This window comes from Haliotis asinina, chromosome 10 (assembly GCF_037392515.1).
Source record: "Haliotis asinina isolate JCU_RB_2024 chromosome 10, JCU_Hal_asi_v2, whole genome shotgun sequence".
Taxonomy (NCBI): domain Eukaryota; kingdom Metazoa; phylum Mollusca; class Gastropoda; order Lepetellida; family Haliotidae; genus Haliotis; species Haliotis asinina.
The window spans coordinates 34991987-35014383 of NC_090289.1; the positions used below are offsets into that span (position 1 = coordinate 34991987).

General features: G+C 40.0%; 1 protein-coding gene across 1 annotated transcript in view; it reads left to right on the top strand.

The window, feature by feature from the left end:
* Positions 1–4496: 4496 nt before the first annotated feature.
* LOC137298015 (membrane progestin receptor gamma-like) overlaps positions 4497–22397 on the top strand; it is a 29558-nt gene continuing 11657 nt past the window's right edge. Inside the window, exon 1 of the mRNA XM_067830044.1 lies at positions 4497–4725. The gene's annotated coding sequence lies outside the window, so the exon portion shown is untranslated. The remainder of the gene's footprint in view (positions 4726–22397) is intronic.

Genomic DNA, 22397 nt, shown 5'->3' on the forward strand with positions numbered 1-22397 from the left:
AATTTTCACATCGAATACGCACAATAACATACAGTTTTGTTGTGAGGTTTTATTAAAGAAAAATATGTTTCCCCCGAGCTTTTTGGATACGCCAAATAACAAAAAATGTAAGCGGTAAACCTTATACATTTTATTTGCTTGAGGCAAATAGTATATGATTGAATTGTCGCGGTGAGGAGTTAGCACTAACATAGTGTATTTCATCGATGCTTTCGTGTTCCTAAACAAGCGAAAACTGCATGGAAATTGCCAAACGATCAAACTGTTTCCTTTTCGTCAGTAACAGTAACTAGCCGATGGGAAGTACAGCGGACTGTAAATACTTACATCCATCCATCCAACCAACAATCCTTCCATCCATCCATCCATCCATCCATCGGGAACAGGTCAAGGGAACTGGAAAATTCAAAATGCCAAGGGAAAGTCGAAATGAATACAGGTTAAAGTCAAAAGGGCCAAACTTTAAGAAAGTAGCAAGACTGTTTTAACCACGTTCTTGCAGCTGCAGTTTTTACAATCCTAAACACCAGAGAACACTATCTATCTGTCCATTTGCCTGTCTGTCTGGAAATTAATGTGCTCGTCAGTAATAATGATAGTTTTCTAGTCTCCGTTTAAAAATTGATAAAACTGCTCACATTTGCAGTCGGTGTTGCCTAGGTTTTGAAACATTTTCTAAATTCATTAACGAAGGGCAGGATACCGACAATAACACGTGGCGCGTATTCAGTAATATGTACTTGTTAGTTTATAAATTCGTGCTGATGTATTTGATATCAAAAGACACTCGGGTGAGATTCTCGATTTATCATCAAAATCACTCCTCATTAGTTTTCAATTAGGAGATGAACATCATGTGTTGGCTAATTTCCGGGTGTTATTGAGTATTTGAAGCACGGGAAGGCATTTGGAACCTCCGGCGTCAGCATGATGTTTATCGACATTGTAAACACAAAAGTAAACCAAAGGGTTTTACTGTCTGTACTCGTTTACATCGAGTACGGGTACAGCAGTGAAGTGTCATCAGCAGGCCGTTTCAACTGGTTCCCATGGTAGCGTCTGGAGTTGCACATTTGTGACCTCATTCTGACATACGTCATATGATTTGAAAGACGTCACCACTGTTGATGGCACAACAAAACAATTGTTTACGTGTCAATACGCAGTGAATAGTCTTGCAGTTTCCGGGAATCTAATACCATTTGATCATGTTTTTCAACCAATCAGATTACAGAACACAGTGACTTTTGGTTTACAATGAAAAATGTAGATCTCTGAATACGGAACGGCCATTAGACTTACAGTGCAGCCTTGTCATAGTATTGTGACGTCATTTGGTTTATGACGCCATAGCCTTTTGATGTCACCAGTATTTTTACGCAAAAGCATTGTGAATCCCCTAGCCGTTTAGAATAAATTCTGCGTTACAGCTTTTAAAGAAAATACATTTTTCAGTACTATATCTCAATCTCAACTCACTTATGAACTGAGCAATATTTGGTAAGGCAGAATTGAGTTCGCATTTGTTCAAGTAATTTTATTCCCAAAATGCAAAGAAAATAACCGAGTCCGTAAAACATACAGTCAAAAATGTTCCAAAGTGAGTTTGAGATTATGGATGTGATCACAACCTTCTGTTAATCATGATAAAAATTTGACCAAAAAGTTTGCACAAATTCACATTCGCCTAACAAATGACAAATAGATTCATTTTCTTCGCGAGAGAATGAACATAAATCAAACACATGTTGTTTGACTAAACGGTAAACATAATATTCCTTTGAATGTTCTTATCATGATGACCAAATCTCTCCTTTAATATTTAATAGAAATATGACTAAACCAAGCGTTTTAACCTTTCAAAAAGAAATAGTAAGATATTATGAAATCCCTACGTTTATTGCGTCTTCAAAGTGTAACTTTGCAAGTTTTCGTGCCTTCTGGTCTTCTTTTCATAGAAACCCTATACTATATACACTGATTCCCGACAACTGAATACATTATAATTTATATATGTGTGTGTATGCAATGTATATGTATATGTATGTGTCCATATGACATGTGTTTGTGTGTATACATAATCTGTACCTGTGTATGTATGTATCCGTTGCTAATATATTCACTACAGTATCACAACAATAACTTCTTCGACACACTTGATCTATGACAATTCACACAAGATGGAAAAATGTAACTTCAAAAGATGGAAATTTAAAAAATTGAAAAGACAAGTCAGAATCGTTTGTTTTGATTCTCTAAAGAAATGTTTCGGTAATTAAAATTCTGTGGAGTAACCTGTACATGTCAAAATGGCCACAAATCTTCCAAGTCAAAATGGCCAAACCAAAAAGTCAAAATGGCCACACCAAAAAGTCAAAAGGGCCATACATTATTTTATTATTTTATTATACTTATTTGTAAAGAGAGACATAAGAAGTTATATCAGGCAAAACTTGATGTTTATTACACATGTAATATTAAATCATTTTCAACAAATGACAAATATATTTATGTTTGTTTTTCAAGTACAAACACCTCTTTACTGTTTATTTTTATGTGTCATTTGTGAGACCATTTTAATTCTAGTGAATTAACAAATATATATGTGAATGTTCTATATTCATGTACAGTAATACTTATCATTTATTTATACTCACCTTCCACATGATTGTATAAGAACGATTACAATAAACACAACGATGAACAATGAATCAATCAATTAAGGCTTAACCAGATAAGCTTAATTAATTAAGGCTTAATCAGATCATCTTAATTGTGGATGTAATCACATGCTAAACAGTAATTAACAAACCGCCTTAGTCATGAATTACAGTTGCAAGGCACTTCATCACATGCAAATGCATTTGCATGCTGGTTTTTCCTGACGATCTTGGTGCACTTAACACACTTTACAGCCGTGATAGAGGTAAGTGATATCATGTTCATATCTGTCCAGCATTATATAGTAATGTATCATGACACTGAGTTGAGTCAACTGAGTCAAGTAAGTAAGTTGCTTACTTATTGTATTGTTATCGTAACACTACCAAATGATTAAAGAGTCTTGAAATAACACCTTTAAGTATCAAGGAGGAAAACATTGAGGGATTAATTAAACATCTCCACGTTTTAAGAAAGAAAACATTGCAATGTTTTAAATAAACATCTACAAGTGGTAGATAAAACATTGCTAGAGTGCCTTTTGGACATAGGTTCGTCCACTAGACTCCATCAGTAGAGGTTTCCCCTTCTGTGAGCCAGTCTCGAGAAGGGTGAACTTCTCATCCACCTCAGTCTCAAAGTATCAATTAGGAAAGTACCTCAATAATAAACACCGTTTTGTTGTGTGATATAGCTGCTTTTGTCATTTTCACACTTTGATATCAAATAATACAAATGTCACGAGCATTAAAAACTAATAAAACAATGTATGGCCATTTTGACTTCTCTGTGTGGCCATTTTGACTTTTTTGTGTGGCCATTTTGACTAGGGTCAGTCTGGCCATTTTGTCGTGTGGCCATTTTGACCTGTTCCCATTTTCTCTATGCTGCGCAACCCATTTGCGCTACAGTTTACATGTGTGTAAACACGTGTGTTGTGCCCTTAAATGCTTTCTGTGCACTTAAGACCACTGTGCACTTAAGGGCACCACACTAGTGAGCAAACGTCTATTGAAATATGTGGTAGACAATATGGTCCAAAAATCATATTAGATGAAAGAGAAATTTCTGTTTTCAAAACATACACTCTTTTCACACAAACATACAAAACATTCCAATGGCGACACCATGAATGAAGAGGATGCAAAACATCATGGATACCTCTTAATATGTCGAAGAGAAAAAAGTATGGTTTTCAATGAGAACGCATAAGCAATGGAGTGAACATTTTATCGTGTTGCCACGCTTTGCAAAAGACGAACGAAATCTGTGTACAAAATGAACATTGTAATGTGTACAAAATGTACCTTGTGTGGCATCCAATGTATTGCACAGAAGCATCCTGACCACCCCTCAGCTAAAACAACATAAAACATATACACGTACTGATGTAGCGAGTGACTGAGTAAGGTTTCAGCAAATCTATCTGCAATATCAAGGGATGGGACATTAAGGTTGTTTTTTTTTTCAACGCTCAGCAATATTCCAGTTTTAGGACAGTGGTTTTGTAAAACTCGATTCTGGACCAGACAATGTAGTGATCTCATCGAGTCTGATTACCTCTAACGGCAAGAATGCAACCAATCCTAACCCGAATTTTCATGGGTAGCATTTAGAAAACGCGGAATCGAACCCATGATGAGCCAACTTACACAACAAAATTCATGAGGAGAATGTTATACGATTCATTGTGCCAAGAATGTATCTTATCTTTTTGCGATTGTTCTTAACCCAAGAACGTCGTCCTCAAATCAGGAACAATCGCTAAAACGCTGTCATAGGAAGCGCTTGCGCCCTCTGCAAGTGAAAGCCTTGTTGTGAGTTTACAGGAGTCACCTGCCTTGGAAACTGCCTTGACAAACAGGAAAGAGCCACCCAGCCGAGAAATGTGACCCCAATTGCCACTGAACTTCGAGGGTGGTGCTGGGGTGGATCATGGACCACAGAATTGGGTGTTTTCGGTTCGGAGTATGAGAGCTGGCGACGGATTGCGAGACAGACGGCCAACAAGTGCGTGTGTGTCTTACAGGTGACACACGTGTTTTGCAAATGAGGAAGTAAAAAGTAAGTTCTTTTTTATGAATTAGAAATATTTTGTCCATGAAATATTTTTCTCGGCCTATTGGAAGTTGTTGTGGGTTTATTCAGGTGGAAATGTCACCTTCACCCTTGGATTATTGAATAACGACTGCCTTTGTTTTGCTGATACCAAGTGACAACTCATGTCATCAACTAGTGGTAGTGTGAATTAACGCATATTTTACATAGTCATTATTATTATTTGGATTTTGCGTTTTGCTAGTAGGTGTGAGTAAATAATTGTCTCATGCCCACTCTCATCCCTGCTGCCCCCAATTCACATTTAAATCTTCAAGGGCTACAGGACGCTTTTGAACTTAGATGAACTTAAGGTTCAAGGTTTTATTTTGTCCATGCTGAATAAATGTCAAATGTTTCAATATGTGACCATAAAAGTTTTATCCAAGTATTAAGTGAAAACGTTACAACAAGTCCACCTCACCAGCGAGGATTGTGATGTCATAGTTGCTGATAATGCATGTCCTAATGACCTGAATAGCTTTGAGATGCCATTTCATTAAAATGATGTCTTGTGTTTGTGCATGCACAGGGGAGATACAGGCCAATGACAAAAGAAGGGTAGGAGAGTGGTTAACAAGTTGACTCGTTAAGACCCAGGTTTGATTACACTTTAGTTAGTCAGTTGGCCTGCTGCCATCTACAGGCTTTAAAATCTACAGGTCCTGAAAGAAATCTGCAGACCCAATTTGTTTCAGACAAACCTAAATAGACTACACTGTACACAATTTCACACTATTTCTACCAAATCAATTAACAAAGCCTTTGGCGCAGAGTGTATATGTTAACTTTTTAAAAAAGTTTAAAGTGCTAAAGAAACTAACAAGATAACATCCTGAAGGCCATAAGGGCCGGCAAATATTTGGAGCTGGGCCTCCTGGCTGGCAATTATTTCCAATGCTGTCTTTGATCTGTTCTGTCAATGATTGAGTCCTGATTCAATGACATCCTGTTCATCAATAGACACTTATTTGTACATTTTACAAATTCTGAGAACTCACCTACATCATAATAAATGTGATAGATGCCACAGTGAATGCCTTCTTGCAGGGACAGGTTCTTCTTAGGATTTGCACTGTATCATGTGGCCTGTGTTTATTATTGAATTGTAGGTCTGGCTCGGGTATTTTGGAGTTGTTAGATGTTAGTTATGTTCTAATTATTTGCAATAATTATTTGGCCAAACGACGAGGCAATTGATCACATTTTCTTGTAACCAAACTCATGATTTTGCCACTATTGTTTTACGATGGAACATTTCATAGAAGTGGTCAGGGCCTGAAAATGTGTTTAATTTTTAGAAAATTCTTTTTATTTACTGTAAAGTCTTGACTGAATATTCTTGACTATTTCCAGAATGTTTTTGTCAATGATATAATTAGTCATCACTTCAGAGTTGCAATTTGCATCATTTTACATCAGAAGTGAAACTTGCTGATGCAATTTGCGCAGTGTCTAAATGTTTATTAAATCAAAACACCTGTGCTGTTACTAAATAAAACAAAACACCAGAGGACAAAGTTATGCTTATCTGCAGTAACAGTTTTAACCTGTCAAAGAAAATCTGAAAAATGATGCTAATAATTTTGTTTTAATGATTGCTTGTTGGTAATAAACAAGTTATCAGTTGTGAGATTTTAACCAGTTCCCAGCATTAGTAGATGTAACATGTCACTAAGTGGAAGTGACAGCTGCAGAATCAGTGTTCATTCCAGGCTGCGTCCTTGCGCCAATCACACACTCATATTTAACTTGACACACTATACAGGTACGGTCTGGTCTCGTCAGCACATCCATAAATGTAAGTCTGAAATATTTTTGTTTTTGCTTGGCAACTCAAGCAAAACTTGTATATATGTTTTTGCATCTCTTGTTGACCTCACCTGGATTGAAAGTTTAAATCAGGAAGTGAACTCATAATAGTAACTAGCTGTGTATGACTAGAAAGTCACAGCCATTTGTCATGACCCACAATATTTTCTAAATGACTCACATAACTTAGGGCTATTGGGCCATGGTAGCTTTTTAGAAATGCTTGAATGAACACAGCAGAATTGACATTAATATCAAACAAGAATAGACAGAATAGTCATCAGTTAAAAATGTCAGTTGCCATGGTAACCAAACAAGTTGTTACTTTGATGTTTGAAATGCCATGGCTTTATTTGTTTTTTTCTGATGGAAATAGCAAACTTGAAAATGCCATCTTGCATTTTTAATCGAATATCAGGTCCTCAGCTTTTATACTGATGAACTCGTTAAGGTACCCTTCCTGCGACGATATGATATTTTATGACACTTATTATGACCCTAATCTCATTTGATTGTTCTTAACAAATGGAAGAAGACTTCATGCTTTTCAAATGGCTTTATTAACACCATGTTTGCATTGTAGACATGCAGGTATTATGATGTGTCCCCCCAGGATAAAAAAAGGACAGGGCGACAGAATTTCAAAATGGGCACCCTTACACCCAGATGGACATACTATGTCAGATTTCCAAGTATTATGTTATGTTATCCTTGCATGTGAATGAAATAGAAACTAAAAACCACAAAGTTAAAAGGACAGTTTTGCTGCACTCTGGTGAAAAAGCCATAGAGAAACACTATATTATATATATAGTTGCATCAGTTTCTGTCATAATGGGGTAGCCTAGTGGTTAAAGCTTTCGCTTGTCATGGCAAAGACCCATGTACAATTCCTCACATAGGTACAGTGTGTGAAGCCCATTTCTGGCATTGGGAATGATATTGCTGGAATATTTGCAGAATATTAATGATAATAATAATGCTAATTTTTGTACCCAGATTCCAACGCAATGTTGCACTTTGGCGTTACATTGTTGCCTTAACAGAAATGTACTTTCAAAACTGCTACTAAGCGCTAAGCGATATACCTGTCAGCGAATAATACTGTCAGTCATTTTTGACAGTTTCCCCCACTTGTTGCCCTGTTAATTGACTGCTTAGTTCTTTGAAGGATTTCTGACACATGTAATTCATCTTCTGAACCTCAGCGCAAACATCCTGAAATGTATGCTTATGTTTCTGTGAACCTAAAAATGTGTTGGCAATATCAAATGAGATTTCCAAGACATAATCAAAGCTGTGTTTCTAATCATTACACATCGAATATCCTGGAGTGGAATGAATATCTTTGATCCATTATGTTCGCCTGTCATGTGACCAAGGTTTAGTGAAATTGAAAAACCTGTGAAGTGGTGCACCCATATTGACTTCCCATTTAGGACTTCATGTGTAAATAGAAGGGATAACATGTTCTGCAACTGTGAACTGAAAAAGGCCAGACAGGTGTGTCATGATTTCATCACCGTGTTTTATCAGTATTTGACTCCTGAATGTAATTTGGTACCTGTTGAATAATTGATACCTGACAACATTTTGATACCTAGTAATTATTTGATGCCTGCTATTTGATTAGCATTATTTGATACCTGACAAGTATTTGATATCTGACCTTGCGACACCTGTTGATAATAAGATACCTGACTATTTGATAACTTGGCATTATTTGATACCTGACAAGTATTTGATACCTAATTTTTGATGAATGAGCATTATTTCATACCTGACTATTATTTGCAACCTAATAATTGATAACCTGAGAATTATTTGATACTTGTTGACTATTTAATATTTGATCATTATTTAATACCTGAGTATTAATTATCCTCCGCAACACATTTTGTGGGGGGGTGTTAAAATGCACCCTGTCCATCCATTTATCTTATCCGGAGCAGAACTCTAAAACCATTCAATGTTTCTTCACCAAACTTGACACATAGATTGATCTAGTGGTGTACTGGTGCCTTTTGATGGTTTTGGAATTCTGAATAAAATATTTTTGGCATTTCCATGGCAACATGTTTGACTTTGACTGAAATATGAGTTAACACAGGGGATATTGATGGCTGTGTCTTCGTGTTGGTTTTTGATCATCCTTTAATAACTGAGTAGTATTTAATACCTTTCCACTAAACATTTGAACAAGGATTTCACAATGGATCATCATTGATCTGGGGGCTTTTGGAGCATCTTTTAATTTATTCGTTTTCAGTAGATGCATTTGACAAATATGATAAATATTGTGTTCATTACTGAGCTTTCTTCATAGTTTATTCATTTTAAATTTACAGGTTTTGTGATCAGGTATGTTAACATATTATTACTACTGTTTTCCTTACAACTGATCAGAAATGTTTTGATGACAGGATGGTTATTTCTTTTAGAGTCAATCACTTGGTTTGTGTTGTATGGATTAAATGCCTGCTATACTGTGTTGTGACCCAGATCTCTCACTTGGCTAAGGGCGACTTGCGTAGATGCATGCTAGGTCAGTGTCACGTCATGGCAATCCATACCAGAAAAGTAGATTGTTTGACTCACTTTGGTAATATTACCAGTCCTTAGGGTATATGTTTTGTTGCCTAGGAACAACAAAACAGTCTTATCATATACATCAAGTTTAGGACTTTTTAATTTGGTTTTCATTTCCAATAGTTTATATAGAAGTCTGAGACTGTATCACTAAAGCAACTTAGCCCAGCCTTGTGGAATATGTATTTTTAAGTGCTTAAATGTCATTATGAAACCAATTTAGCTGTGTTTAATGATATATTTTCTGTTGAGTATGCACTTAAGATCATCAGTAAGAGTAAACCATTCTACTCCTGTATGTTTTATTGATGTATTTAGTTTGTATGGATATTCTGTATTGATTGAAATAGGTTATTGATTACCAAGCACTTGCACTTCCTGACACTGAGCGACAACTTCTCGTTGTTGTTTACATGTCTCCTGGTCAATATCAACGGAGACAATAGAATGGCCACTAGACTGGCCAATAAATATGGTTTTGTACATTGTTCGATGACTTTTACCACGTATTTATGTCATGTTGATAAAGAAGATCTGTACACTGTGGGCTTTTAGTGTTAATAGCCTTGCTTAATCTCTGGTTAATCTCGTACCAAAACAGTGCCAAATACAGATTTGTCAGTACTGGTATGAATGTAGGTATGAATACGGGTGTCAATACCGCCTAGTAACATGGTCAACAATCAATAACAGTATCTACATTAACAAGGACACAGTTATCACATATGAACATACAAATATAACCATCAGCAAGAGCACTAGCCACACCTAGGTCAGTGTTGCAGCTTGTAGTTGACAAGCATTCAGGATAATCCCGTCGAATATTCAAGTTGTTTGGGGCACTGGCGTAAGTATTTGACTTTCTTGTGACCTTGCAGTTGAAACCCTTGTTCAGAAATGGAGTGTACTGGATTTTAGCATGATCTGCACAAAATAATTCATCCTTTCTCACTGGACTTTGAGTTGCATGCAAATGTGCAGGACAAATTTAGTAAAATGTAGAAACCCAAATTAGTGAAGTGAGTATCAGAATGGTGTTTATGATTAATCCAGCTTGTCCTGTTCGGAGGATATCAGTGTCTCTATCACAAATGTTTATGTGCTGTTTGAAAGCAGGTGTTTTATGTATCAGTGAGTCTCTAAAACACTCTGGCCAACTGTAACTAAGAGACATGTTTTCTTACTTTGTGTGATAGACAATAACACACACAAACTGAATAATATGTTGCTTAGCTGACTGGAAAATGATTTTGTCAGTGTCTGACCGCTGTAGACCACAAGTTGTTTGATTGCTTAGCTTAAGGCTACTAAATTGTTTCATTGCTTAGCTTGTGGCTACTAAATTGTAGCTTTAGCATTATGAAGTGTTTGATTACGCTTATTGAGGAGCATATGTTGTTTGTACACTTGAGTATAAAAGTTATGATTTTGCAGTTAGTAGGAACTATAAATGTTTACCTGATTGCTTAGATTGAGCATCATACATGATATGATGATGATGATGCATAATTTTAATGTTGAAGTTTTAGCTTGAGTGAAAGAAAGTTTAGCTTTGGTGAGTGAGGGAGTGTCCTAATGATACAAATGAGGCAAAATAAATCAAATCACAACATGTGAAGTGTGCAAAATAGCCACTGCACTGGTGTCTCATGGCTAGTAAAAATCCGGTCAGGGCAGTGAATAATTTCATGGGGCCATTTTGTGAATAAATCACTCTCTCCAAGTTGTTAAGTTACAATACACTTTTAAATCATGCAATGTTCATATACTATTTTACATCTGCCCATCTATTTAACATTGGAGGGGGTCCAGAAACATTATTTCATCAATTTAGACCCATTCAAAATTTCACCCAAATTTAACACTACATTCAGATTTCAGCTAGTGATGTATTTTGTGGACTAGTAACTTTCAGGTGTAGCTATACTGGCTGGCTAGCAAACTTTAAACACTATTGTTGCACATTGTTGCGTTGGCCCTTATATACTGGGAGAAAATCATATCTGTCTGTTGTGAAATGAGCCTACGGTTTGTTTGCCCCTCTGGCAGCATCAGTAGGCAGTGAGTATTGTGGGTTGCAGATAAGTTGCAGTGTAATCTGCAATCAGGAATATTATCCATGTGAGAAGAGTCTGTAGATAGTCTGTGTGTAATAAAGTTTGTTGTTTATCAGATGTCTTGACAATATTACAGTCATGAGAGAATGGTCTGTAGATAGTCTGTGTGTAATAAAGTTTGTTGTTTATCAGATGTCTTGACAATATTACAGTCATGAGAGAATGGTCTGTAGATAGTCTGTGTGTAATAAAGTTTGTTGTTTATCAGCTGTCTTGACAATATTACAGTCATGAGAGAATGGTCTGTAGATAGTCTGTGTGTAATAAAGTTTGTTGTTTATCAGATGTCTTGACAATATTACAGTCATGAGAGAATGGTCTGTAGATAGTCTGTGTGTAATAAAGTTTGTTGTTTATCAGATGTCTTGACAATATTACAGTCATGAGAGAATGGTCTGTAGATAGTCCATGTCTAAAGCTGGTTGTTCAAGGCAGCACTCGGCTGTCTGTGAAATTAGTCAAGTAGTTGTTTCAAGGTCCAAGTAATTCATTCCTAGTTGTTTCAAGGCCCAAGTAATCGGTCCCTAATCGTTTCAAGGTCCAAGTAATGAGTCACAAGTTGTTTCAAGGCCCAAGTAATGAGTCACAAATTGGTTCAAGGCCCAAGTAATCGGTCCCTAATCGTTTCAAAGTCCAAGTAATGAGTCACAAGTTGTTTCAAGGCCCAAGTAATGAGTCACAAGTTGTTTCAAAGTCCAAGTAATGAGTCACAAGTTGTTTCAAGGTCCAAGTAATGAGTCACAAGTTGCTTCAAAGTCCAAGTAATGAGTCACAAGTTGTTTCAAAGTCCAAGTAATATATCCCTAGTTGTTTCAAGGCCCAAGTAATGAGTCACAAGTTGTTTCAAGGTCCAAGTAATGAGTCACAAGTTGTTTTAAAGTCCAAGTAATGAGTCACAAGTTGTTTCAAGGCCCAAGTAATCGGTCCCTAATTGTTTCAAGGTCCAAGTAATGAGTCACAAGTTGCTTCAAGGCCCAAGTAATGAGTCACAAGTTGTTTCAAAGTCCAAGTAATGAGTCACAAGTTGTTTCAAGGTCCAAGTAATGAGTCACAAGTTGTTTCAAAGTCCAAGTAATATATCCCTAGTTGTTTCAAGGCCCAAGTAATGAGTCACAAGTTGTTTCAAGGTCCAAGTAATGAGTCACAAGTTGTTTCAAAGTCCAAGTAATATATCCCTAGTTGTTTCAAGGCCCAAGTAATGAGTCACAAGTTGTTTCAAAGTCCAAGTAATATATCCCTAGTTGTTTCAAGGCCCAAGTAATGAGTCACAAGTTGTTTCAAAGTCCAAGTAATATATCCCTAGTTGTTTCAAGGCCCAAGTAATTCATTCCTAGTTGTTTCAAGGCCCAAGTAATTCATTCCTAGTTGTTGCAAGGCCCAAGTAATTCATTCCTAGTTGTTGCAAGGCCCAAGTAAATCATTCCTAGATGTTTCAAGGCCCAAGGAATTAGTCTCTAGTTGTTGCAAGGCCCAAGTAATTAATTCCTAGTTGTTGCAAGGCCCAAGTAATTAATTCCTAGTTGTTTCAAGGCCCAAGTAGTTCATTCCTAGTTGTTGCACTGCCCAAGTAATTCATTCCTAGTTGTTGCAAGGCCCAAGTTATGAGTCCCTAGTGGTTGCAATGCACAAGAAATGTGTCCCTGTGTTTATGACTATGAGGACTTGCTGTTTCTGGACTCAAGGTTGTGGTTAGTCCTTAATTGATTATATCTCTGATTCACCACAATGATCTCAGATACACTAGTCAATGGCTGCCATCTTCTCTGGTTACATTACTTAACCTGAAGGTACCTCATTGTTTTCTGCCAGCATTAGCAGTGATTATGCGAGGTCACGACTGTATGCAAAGCATCCAAGTACTGAAATAACCAATCAATGAAAGGTACTATTGAGTGCCAATTAACAGAGTGCTTAGGTTAATTCCCATGTGAATATGCTTGAAAACTGAACAGCTGCTTATCTGATCTATCCACAAAGCGTTCGTAGCACTGTGATCAGGTCATCACACTTTGATTATTGATTTGGCGGTGAACATTTACCAGGCGCTGCATAAATTAATTACCTTTGATGAGTTTTATCACATACCACAATGTTGTCATATCCAGGGTTTTGTTGACCTGGCAAGAATCCATGCTATGTGAAGAGCTAATGCGTCTTTCGCTGATTTATTGGTTTCTCTAACATGGATATCATTTTCCTTCTGTTTAATCCAGTCATCATTGTTTGAGTGAGTGAGTTTATCTCATGCTGCTTCTGGTAATATTTCAGCAATATCACTGTAGGAGATGCCAAAAATGGGCTTCATACATTGTATCCATGAGAGGTTTTGAACCTGGGTCTTTGATGTGATGGCTGAATGCTTTAACCAATAGGCAACTCCTATGCCCTTATTGTCTGTGAGTTTGTCAAGCTTGAGTTGGGGAAGACCGATATCTTCATTGGAATGTTGAAACTTTTCACTGAAATATATCTTGCATTTTTTTTCAAATTGTTAGAAGTGAAAAACTATAATAGTTGGCATGTTGTGTTCCATTATACCTCTCAGCCAAGACCTTAGTTTTAGATAGTATGTTGATATCAGTGTTTTTCAGTGAGAAGGGATTCTGGTAAGGCAATCTAACTAGTTAACAAACGTCTGCTATGAAATATAGAGTGTATATGTTGTTTTTATACCACCCTCAATATTCCAGCTTTATAACAGAAGCCTTTAAGTAGTAATGCCTGTACCAAACAATCCAGTGATTGTTATCACTATTCAAGTGATGCCATTGCCATTGGGGAACGATGACACAGCAAGCCTCAGCCATACCCCCCAACCAGACTCTCCAATCGATAATGTCCTTGCTTACAACCTGAACAGGTTGCTAGGGGCCAATTCTAACCCAGAATCCCTTGTGGTGCCAAAGATGCTTGCCTCCTGCACCTAGCTTTCTGTGCGTATTCTGCACAACTTTTGAGACACAAAGATAACATCGATAGAAAGTGAGTGTGAAGGAGAAATATATGATGCTCCAGGTGTATTGCAAGTCACTGGTATTGCTGATGTGATGATAAATTTGAACTCACTCAGCACACGTCAGAGTCGAAAGAACCCACAGACACAAGCCTCTTGTTATCTATAAACTTGAACCAGATATCCAAACAGTGATAACATGAAGTGTTGAGAGGAGGTGGGTGGTATGTATTACTGATGTGTTGGAACATTGTTCAGTTGCTTAATCATTTTCATCAATGTTGTCGTCGTTCGATCATCATCATCTATCAGCACAACTATCTGGAAGTACTATTTAATATATTTTAAACCCATTTCAGTGAAATGTGTCTCTATTTCTTTATTCAGGACACATATATGCACGCAGTTTCATCAGCATCTTTGATCAGTGGATTGTCTGGTCCAGACTTGATTATGTACAGACCGCTGCCATGTAGCTGGAATATTGCTGAGTGTGGCATAAAACTAAACTCACTCACTCTTCAGCATCATGCCATCAAATAGCTGATAACTGCTTCATTGGATGTAATGAGTGATGGTGTATTCAAGAGAAGTGTGCAGGGGTGACAGCACTTGTGACAAACATCAATGACTATCAGTCTCGTGACATCCGCCAGTGGGTAAGAGTAGGAAGCAGTGTGACATGAATTCAAAGGAAAATGTCGAAAGCAATCTGAGCTTCCTGATATTGCCCTGTGCTGATGTCATCAACATGTAAGAGTTTCCTTGAGGGATTGTGTCAAATGGTATCTGGTAATTTTCAGAGAGGTTTGTTTCTGTAAAGAGTGAGATGTTTTTAATTGTACCAATCTGAAAACATGTCTAGTAATTTGAGATCAGTTGTGTCAGACAACTCGACCTTGAAAGTATGTATTCATAAGGTGTGGAATGTGTGTTCCACAGGTGTGTCAGTTTGTGCTGCAGAGTTGTGTCCCTTTGTATGCCTCAAGTGAGTGGACCCATGAAGGTCCCGGGGTAGAATAGGCCGTCAGCAACCCATGCTTGCCATAAAAGGCGACTGTGCTTGTCGTAAGAGGCGACTAACGGGATTGGGTGGTCAGGCTTGCTGACTTCGTTGACACATGTCATCGGTTCCCAATTGCGCAGGTTGATGCTCATGTTGATCACTGGATTGTCTGGTCCAGACTCGATCATTTACAGACTGCCGCCATATAGCTGGAATATTGCTGAGTGTGGTATAAACCTAAACTCACTCACTCAAGTGAGGCAGTATGGTTTTTACGCTGATTTTTACCAATATTTCAGCGATATCAGGATGCTGGACACCAGAAATGGGCATGACGCGCTTCGATGTAGGTTCCTACATCGTTATCAATCTAAGAGTAGCATGATGACGATGTTAGAACCTACATTGAAATGTTGCTCTATGCAGTAAATGAGAAGTTGGCATCCATAAAGCTGTATGTTTCATTTTTGAGACACCAACTCAATCAATCTGAGTGAGTAGGTTTGTGTCTGGTTTGATTATGATTCAAGGTCATGGGGTTTCATGCAAGTGGTAGACACTGAAGGCTACTCCATGAACTTCCCCATCTGTGACAGTGCTGGAATACTTGCACTCCGATGCAGCGTAACATCACTGCCGCAGGCTAATTTGCATGTCACATGATCAGACTTTTCTCTTGTTAGTAAACAAATGAGGTATATTCCTAAATAAGCTGAAACTGACATATTGCAAGAGATTTGTCAAGGTTTTCATATTATTTTACACTGTTACGTAAATATTCTTCTACAACCACATCAAAAAGGTTTATGATAATACATATTTATATTTGAAACCGGCTACATGTTTTCTTCTCCGTGAGGCTTCGATGACAGCACGTGGGGCCGTACAATCCATGTAAATAATGGATCGCTGCACAAATCGAAATAGTGTTACATGTTTTAGGATAATTTCTCAGTGAAACTGAACCAGTTTAACAATGATATTTAATTAGTTGTGTGGACTCTTAAAAAATAAAACAATTATGAAATGTGCATGTTATATTGAATGAACTGTGTAAGATGTGAGGAATCGTCACATCTTTCTGATCTGTGGTAGAGATACTATGCTGGCTCGCCGCATGGAACTCTGGGTAGGAGAGTGTGGAAAACTGTCCAATACAGCGTAAACTTGACTTTTGTGTCATGATAAGTTGTGTGCAAGAGCCACATACCATTCACATTTAATTTGGCCGGCTGCCTGAATGGGTTTTTATTTATCTACATATTGATTTGTTCAGAATGTTTTTTTACTTCATAAAAATATACCATTACAAGAGCTATTCATGTTTCAATGCAAGCGCTTCTGACCAACAACACTGACTATTGTGACTTGCACCATTAGATTTACTTCATCAAAATTTCCTATCCTGTCCTGTCCTAATGTTGTCTACATTCAAAAGAGCTCAAATGGTAGCTCTGTTGTCAAGGTGTTAGCACACCATGCCCAAGATAACGTCCTATCCCTAACAATGGTTTCCCTTTAACAGTGTTTTGGTCAGGATCAGTGAGTTGGTTAAAGCATGTCATCATGTCCCAGATGCATAGATTGATGACCATGATGTCAGTTCATTGATTGTATGGTCCATATGGTAATATTTACAATCTGAACTGTTTGATTTAGAAGTTTGAAAATAATAGGAAAGGTATGCTACAGATAACTGCTTCTGTATGACAACATGATGTGTGTTTCGATATAGGTTCCTAAACCATTGTCAAGCAAGGATGAAAAACTACAAAATGCTAAAAAAGGGGTGTTCATGTATTCTGGTGGAGGATGTTTCAACAATCCCGTTTCTTTTCATTATGGATGATGGGTAACACAACCTGCGAAAAATACGGTCATTACTAATTATAGACAACAGCAGTTACCATGGCAACATGTCCAACTGTCAAGTTATCCGTGATTGTTTCCTTATTGAAGATGACTGGTGATAATGGGCAGAATATTGGGTCACGTTACACCTAATTCTTGTTTAACTCATTAGGGGGAGGTGTAGAAATGGCTTTAACTAAGATATACTGGTAAGTAAAAGGAAAGGATTACTCGTGTCATGATCAGATCCACTTGTTCAAATCTTGTCATCAGTGTGTTTGTACTTGAAGTAAACAAGAAAGGCACAGTTTCATGTATTGTCCATTTGAGTCAAAATCTCCTGAATGAATTGCACTCTAACTCAAAAACAAATAATCGTAAATGACTCAAACTAACGCCAAAGTAAATAAGAAAAATACACCTTTTTGGCAGGATTTTGTTATAATTTTTGTCAACAAAATATAAAGGTTGTTGAACAAACCATCATTGTTTTCATTCGATACTGCAAGATTTGTGACATGGGTGTAGCAACAGCTCAGGTAAAAACCAGGTAAGCAAGTGCACATGTGATGTTGAGTTCATCAGTAGGGAATGGTATCAAAAGTCATCACACTGTGCTTCTGAATCAGACATGGAGTCATTGCTGTCAGTCATCAGAGTGCACTCATATGATAACAAGACTGATAGTCACCTGTTGTAAACCACTTTGAAGCCAGTACTGATGCACCACAGCAATTTCAACTTTCTCAACTGATTTTTTCTATGTGTCTTATGAAATCTTAGCCATGGATTCGTGGACTAGGTATTGAAAGTCTGTCATTTTAAATATTGTGTTATTCCGAGCAATGGCCGATTTAATGATACCCCAGATCAGTTCAATCTGGTTCAAATTACAGTGATCAGGGGGCAAATGTAAGACATAATGAGTTTGTGATTTCAGATACTGGTCAGTTTTATACACAGGTGCTCTTTTGTTGATTATACTGATTTCATAAGGATTTGGTTTTGTTGTGTTATGTGAAATGGTACATTATGGTTTTCTCATCACAATCATGTCTGTCCTCCTTGAATTTGAAGTTAAGTCCTTCGTATCAGGATCCTGAACACTAGATATGGAGCATTGTCCATGACAGTAAAGATCTTTGATGGCAACACCAGTACCAGTTGTTTCTGTACCCATTCCATTTAAGCCTGTCCATTCATGTCCGTGTTGTTATCTCAGTTGTCTTTGCCTTTAGCCTTAAACACAAGACAACACCTAGATAATAGTCCCACAGATTTACAACCTGTATGAAGCACTATGAGTTGCTTTCCTTTGCTTATTGGCAGTCTACTGAAACAGGCCTTTTCAGTGCTAGGAACCCATTGCATTGCTGCAGTGTGGCTTGCATTTACGCAAGTGTCATCAAGATAAACAGGCTCAAACCCCTTTTTGCTCTTTTGATGTATGGTGCATAAAGAATTATTTCTCATTCGCACAATATGTGATCTTTTGCAAAGAATACGTCTCACTTCCCCACTAACTTTGGTGTACTGAATTGCGAACTTATGAAGCCATTTTCAGAACTGGTACTTAGATATTGAGAGGGAATGTTGAGGTTCCATTTCTTTTTGCAATATGTGTAATGATAAGTGTCTGTTTTTGTTATATAAACTTTGGATAGTGTTCTGGACAAGTTGTTTTTGAAATGAATGAAGTTTTTCATTCTTTTTCAGAAGAAGTCCTCCTTGGGGTACATATATAGCATTAAAATGTCCATTTTAAAATGCCTACGACAGTTGTAACAATATTGAATAAATATTTTACAAAACAAAAAACTCATTTTGTCTTGTGAGACCACCCCTACAGGGCCCCTACCTGGGCCCCTTGACAGCCAAGAGCAGGTAACTCCCGCCGCGAACCTCGCACCTCACTTTTCATACTGTCGTCATACGAGACAGACGTCCAGCACAAAGACTCAAGTACTGTCAAAGCTTACGGCTAACTATGAGTGAGAAGACTTCTAACTCTGTATGTATGGTTCCTTTTTTATGCACGGGCGCTATTAGGAATTCATAGGTTAGACCTTTTCATTCATGAAATGTTGTAACTTTGCGTGGTGTCCGCGTCTTTCAGCCATGTGGCTGGCAAGATGGCGGTCAGCATGTTCCGCATGGTTAATGTTTCCAGCCTTGTTAATTAAAAAAATTTGGTGTGGATTCTATTGCTATGGGGTGATAAAGGATTTTTCCTTTGCTTGCAATTGGTATGTTTTAGTATAGTATCCTTTAAGGCTTCTCTACTTAGGCGCATTGGGGCTATTCATACAGTTCAGTATAATAGCTGCTATTTTTTACAGATTAGATATCGCCCGTGCGTTTTATTTTTCTCTGTAAAAATTATGTGTGCTTAGTGGATTTACGGACCTTGCTACTACATAGCTTGGTTCTGTTTTTTCCAGTTTAAAGGATGCTCAACATGCAGCGCCATGCTGCCCCCCCAAGATTCACACACGTCCTGCCTCAGGTGCCTCGCTGAAGACGCACATGACGACCAGGGGTGTGCTATTTGCCAGGGGTTTTCACCCAGGGCCATAAAGACTAGGCACGCAGACCTTATATTCTATCGGTCTTTGATATTCAGGCGGGGGGTGACATTTGGGCCCAGGAGCCACCCTCAAAAAAAGCTAAAGGGGAGAAAAAGAAGGGTTCTTCGGCGAGGGGGAAATCTTCCAAATCAGCGAAATGTACAGTCGCCCCCCCCCCCCCCCCCCCCCCCCCCCCCCCCCCCCTCCCCCCCCCGGCGGTGGCTTCCACTTCATCCAGTGCACCTCCGTCTCAACCATCACAACCCTTAACCCTTGATATGCTAACCAATCTTTTACAGCAGCAAATGGCTTCGGTCCACACGCTCATTTCGGACGCGATGTCTGGTCTCCGTCAGGAGATCGGCGTCCATCCGGATGGGGGTGTGGCTTCTAATATGGCGTCCCAAGGGGTCCCTCTCACTCGGGGACGACCTCTCTCGGTCTTCCTAGGGAAGCGGGGCCGGCTATGCGTCACATGGACTCGGTCTCGGTCGGGTCCATGGCGTTGAGCCGCTCTCACTCTCCGATGTTCCCTCGACCGATCCTCCGGAGCTGTCTCTGGAGTCAGAGACGTCGTTGCTGGAGGATCGCGTCGAGGAGATCATGGAGGAAGGGGAGGGTCGGGAGGGGCCTAGCAAAGCTTCTTTTTCGCTCGGCGCCTCCCTGAGGCAGGTACGGGAGCGTATAGCTACTGTCCTGCCTCAGGTGGTTGTGGCCACGGCGACGCCCGACCCCATGGAGTTTCGGCTCCCAGGGGAGGCATTCGCTCCGACGAAGGTGGCGGATACTCGGCTCCGCATCATCCCGTCAAGCCGATGTTATCAACCCCCTCCTGTCGGGATCCCGATCTCGCTTTGATTTACCGGAGCTTGATCAGAGATACCTGATGGGGGATCTCGGCATTTATAACCCCCCTGTGGTAGACGACTGCATTTATGCGTCGGTTGCCCTGGGGGGTTCATCTGGCAGCTCGCTTGCCTCGGCGAGGCAGGGTCAAAGGCTACCACCCTCTACTTCCAATGCGACTGCCCTCAAATCCGCCTATAGGTCATTTGAGGAGCAGTACCGCAACGCTGCGCAATGCCTCAAGGTCACCATCCATGCTGCGTACACTTCGGTGTTACAGCGCCAGCTGGTGGACAGTGAGGGGGGCAAGGGGGAGTCTACCCCCTCGACCCTAGCGCAGCAGCTTACAGAGGTGCAGTCTCATTTGGCACGGGACTTGATTAGGTCCTCAGTGTGCCAGATGATGTCTGCGGTTATGGCCCTCCGTAGGCTGTGGCTCTCGGTGGCGCGGTATTCGCTGGCCACGCAGCAGGCTCTTCTTGCGTTGCCTTACCAGATGGGTTCCACCCTGTTTCCGGGAGCGGCAACAGTAGTTCGGGAGGCCGCGGAGGCTGTTTCCACTTTTAAGGATTCTAAACCCTTATTGGAGCAGCCGCATTCGTGTGCGGCCCTCGACCCTTGCCTCGGTGTATCCTTTGGTTCCAACCAAGGACACTGCCAAATGGGCGCAGCCTTTGCAGGTGCGCAAGGGCAAGGGTAAAGGTATGGGTAAGGGCAAGGCTGCCGGGCCCCAGCAGCTTTTTCAGAGGAAAGGGAAGTCGGCACCGACTTCCCAGTAGTCTCTCCTCTGGTGCCCTTCATGACCCCGAATCAAACAGGCGGAGTACTGCTGACGTCGGGGATTCACTGCCTTCTACCACATGTCCCTGTGGGTGGCCGCCTTTCTCTCTTCCTGCCGGAATGGGAAAAGGTCACATCCAATCCCTGGGTCCTATCCACACTCAGGGATGGCCACTTACCACAGTGGAAGCGAGACCCACCTCTCTTTTCCGGAATCCGTTGCACGCCAGTGCCGGCTGTTCCGGAGAAAGCCGAGGTGCTCCGCGCCGAGGTCCAGTCATTACTGGTCAAGGCGGCCATCGAGGTGGTTCCGAGGGGACAGGAACAAGAGGGGTTTTATTCCACTTATTTCCTAGTTCCCAAAAAGGACGGAGGGTTCAGACCTATTCTAAATCTAAAAGGTCTGAACAAATTGTTGCAGGTCCCTTCATTCAAGATGGAGACACTGAGGTCGGTGATCTCATCTGTAGAAAGAGGCGATTGGCTTACGTCCATCGATCTCAAGGATGCATACCTGCACATTCCCATGCATCCCCAGTTCAGGAAGTACCTCCGGTTTTCCTTCGACGGGGTATGCTATCAGTTTCGGGTGCTTCCCTTCGGCATCGCTACGGCTCCGAGGGTGTTCACCAAGGTTATGCTAATCCCAGCGCAAGTGGCCAGGTCACAGGGCAGGTGTTGTCATCCGTACCTGGACGACTGGCTCCTTCGGGCACTTGCCGCTCACTTGAGTCGAGATGCGACGTTTGCAGTCATGTGTATTCTCACCAAGTTGGGTTGGATTATCAATCTAAAGAAATCAGAACTCGTTCCCACACAATATCTGATCTTCTTAGGCGCACGATTCGAGACAGCGCGAGGCTTGGTCTCCCTATCTCCGGATCGAATCTCAGAGAGTTCAGAGAGTTGTTCTACAATTTCTCAAGTCCCCCTCGGCCACAGCTCGGACTTGGCTCCAGTTGCTAGGCAACATGGCGGCGACAGTGGAGAGCGCGGTTGAGGATGCGGCCCATTCAGTACGCCTTGGCTCGGATGTGGTCTCATTCCCAGAGCTACGAGACAATGCTCCACGCTCCGGGGTGGTTACTTCCTCATTTATGGTGGTTGACAGTGGTAGG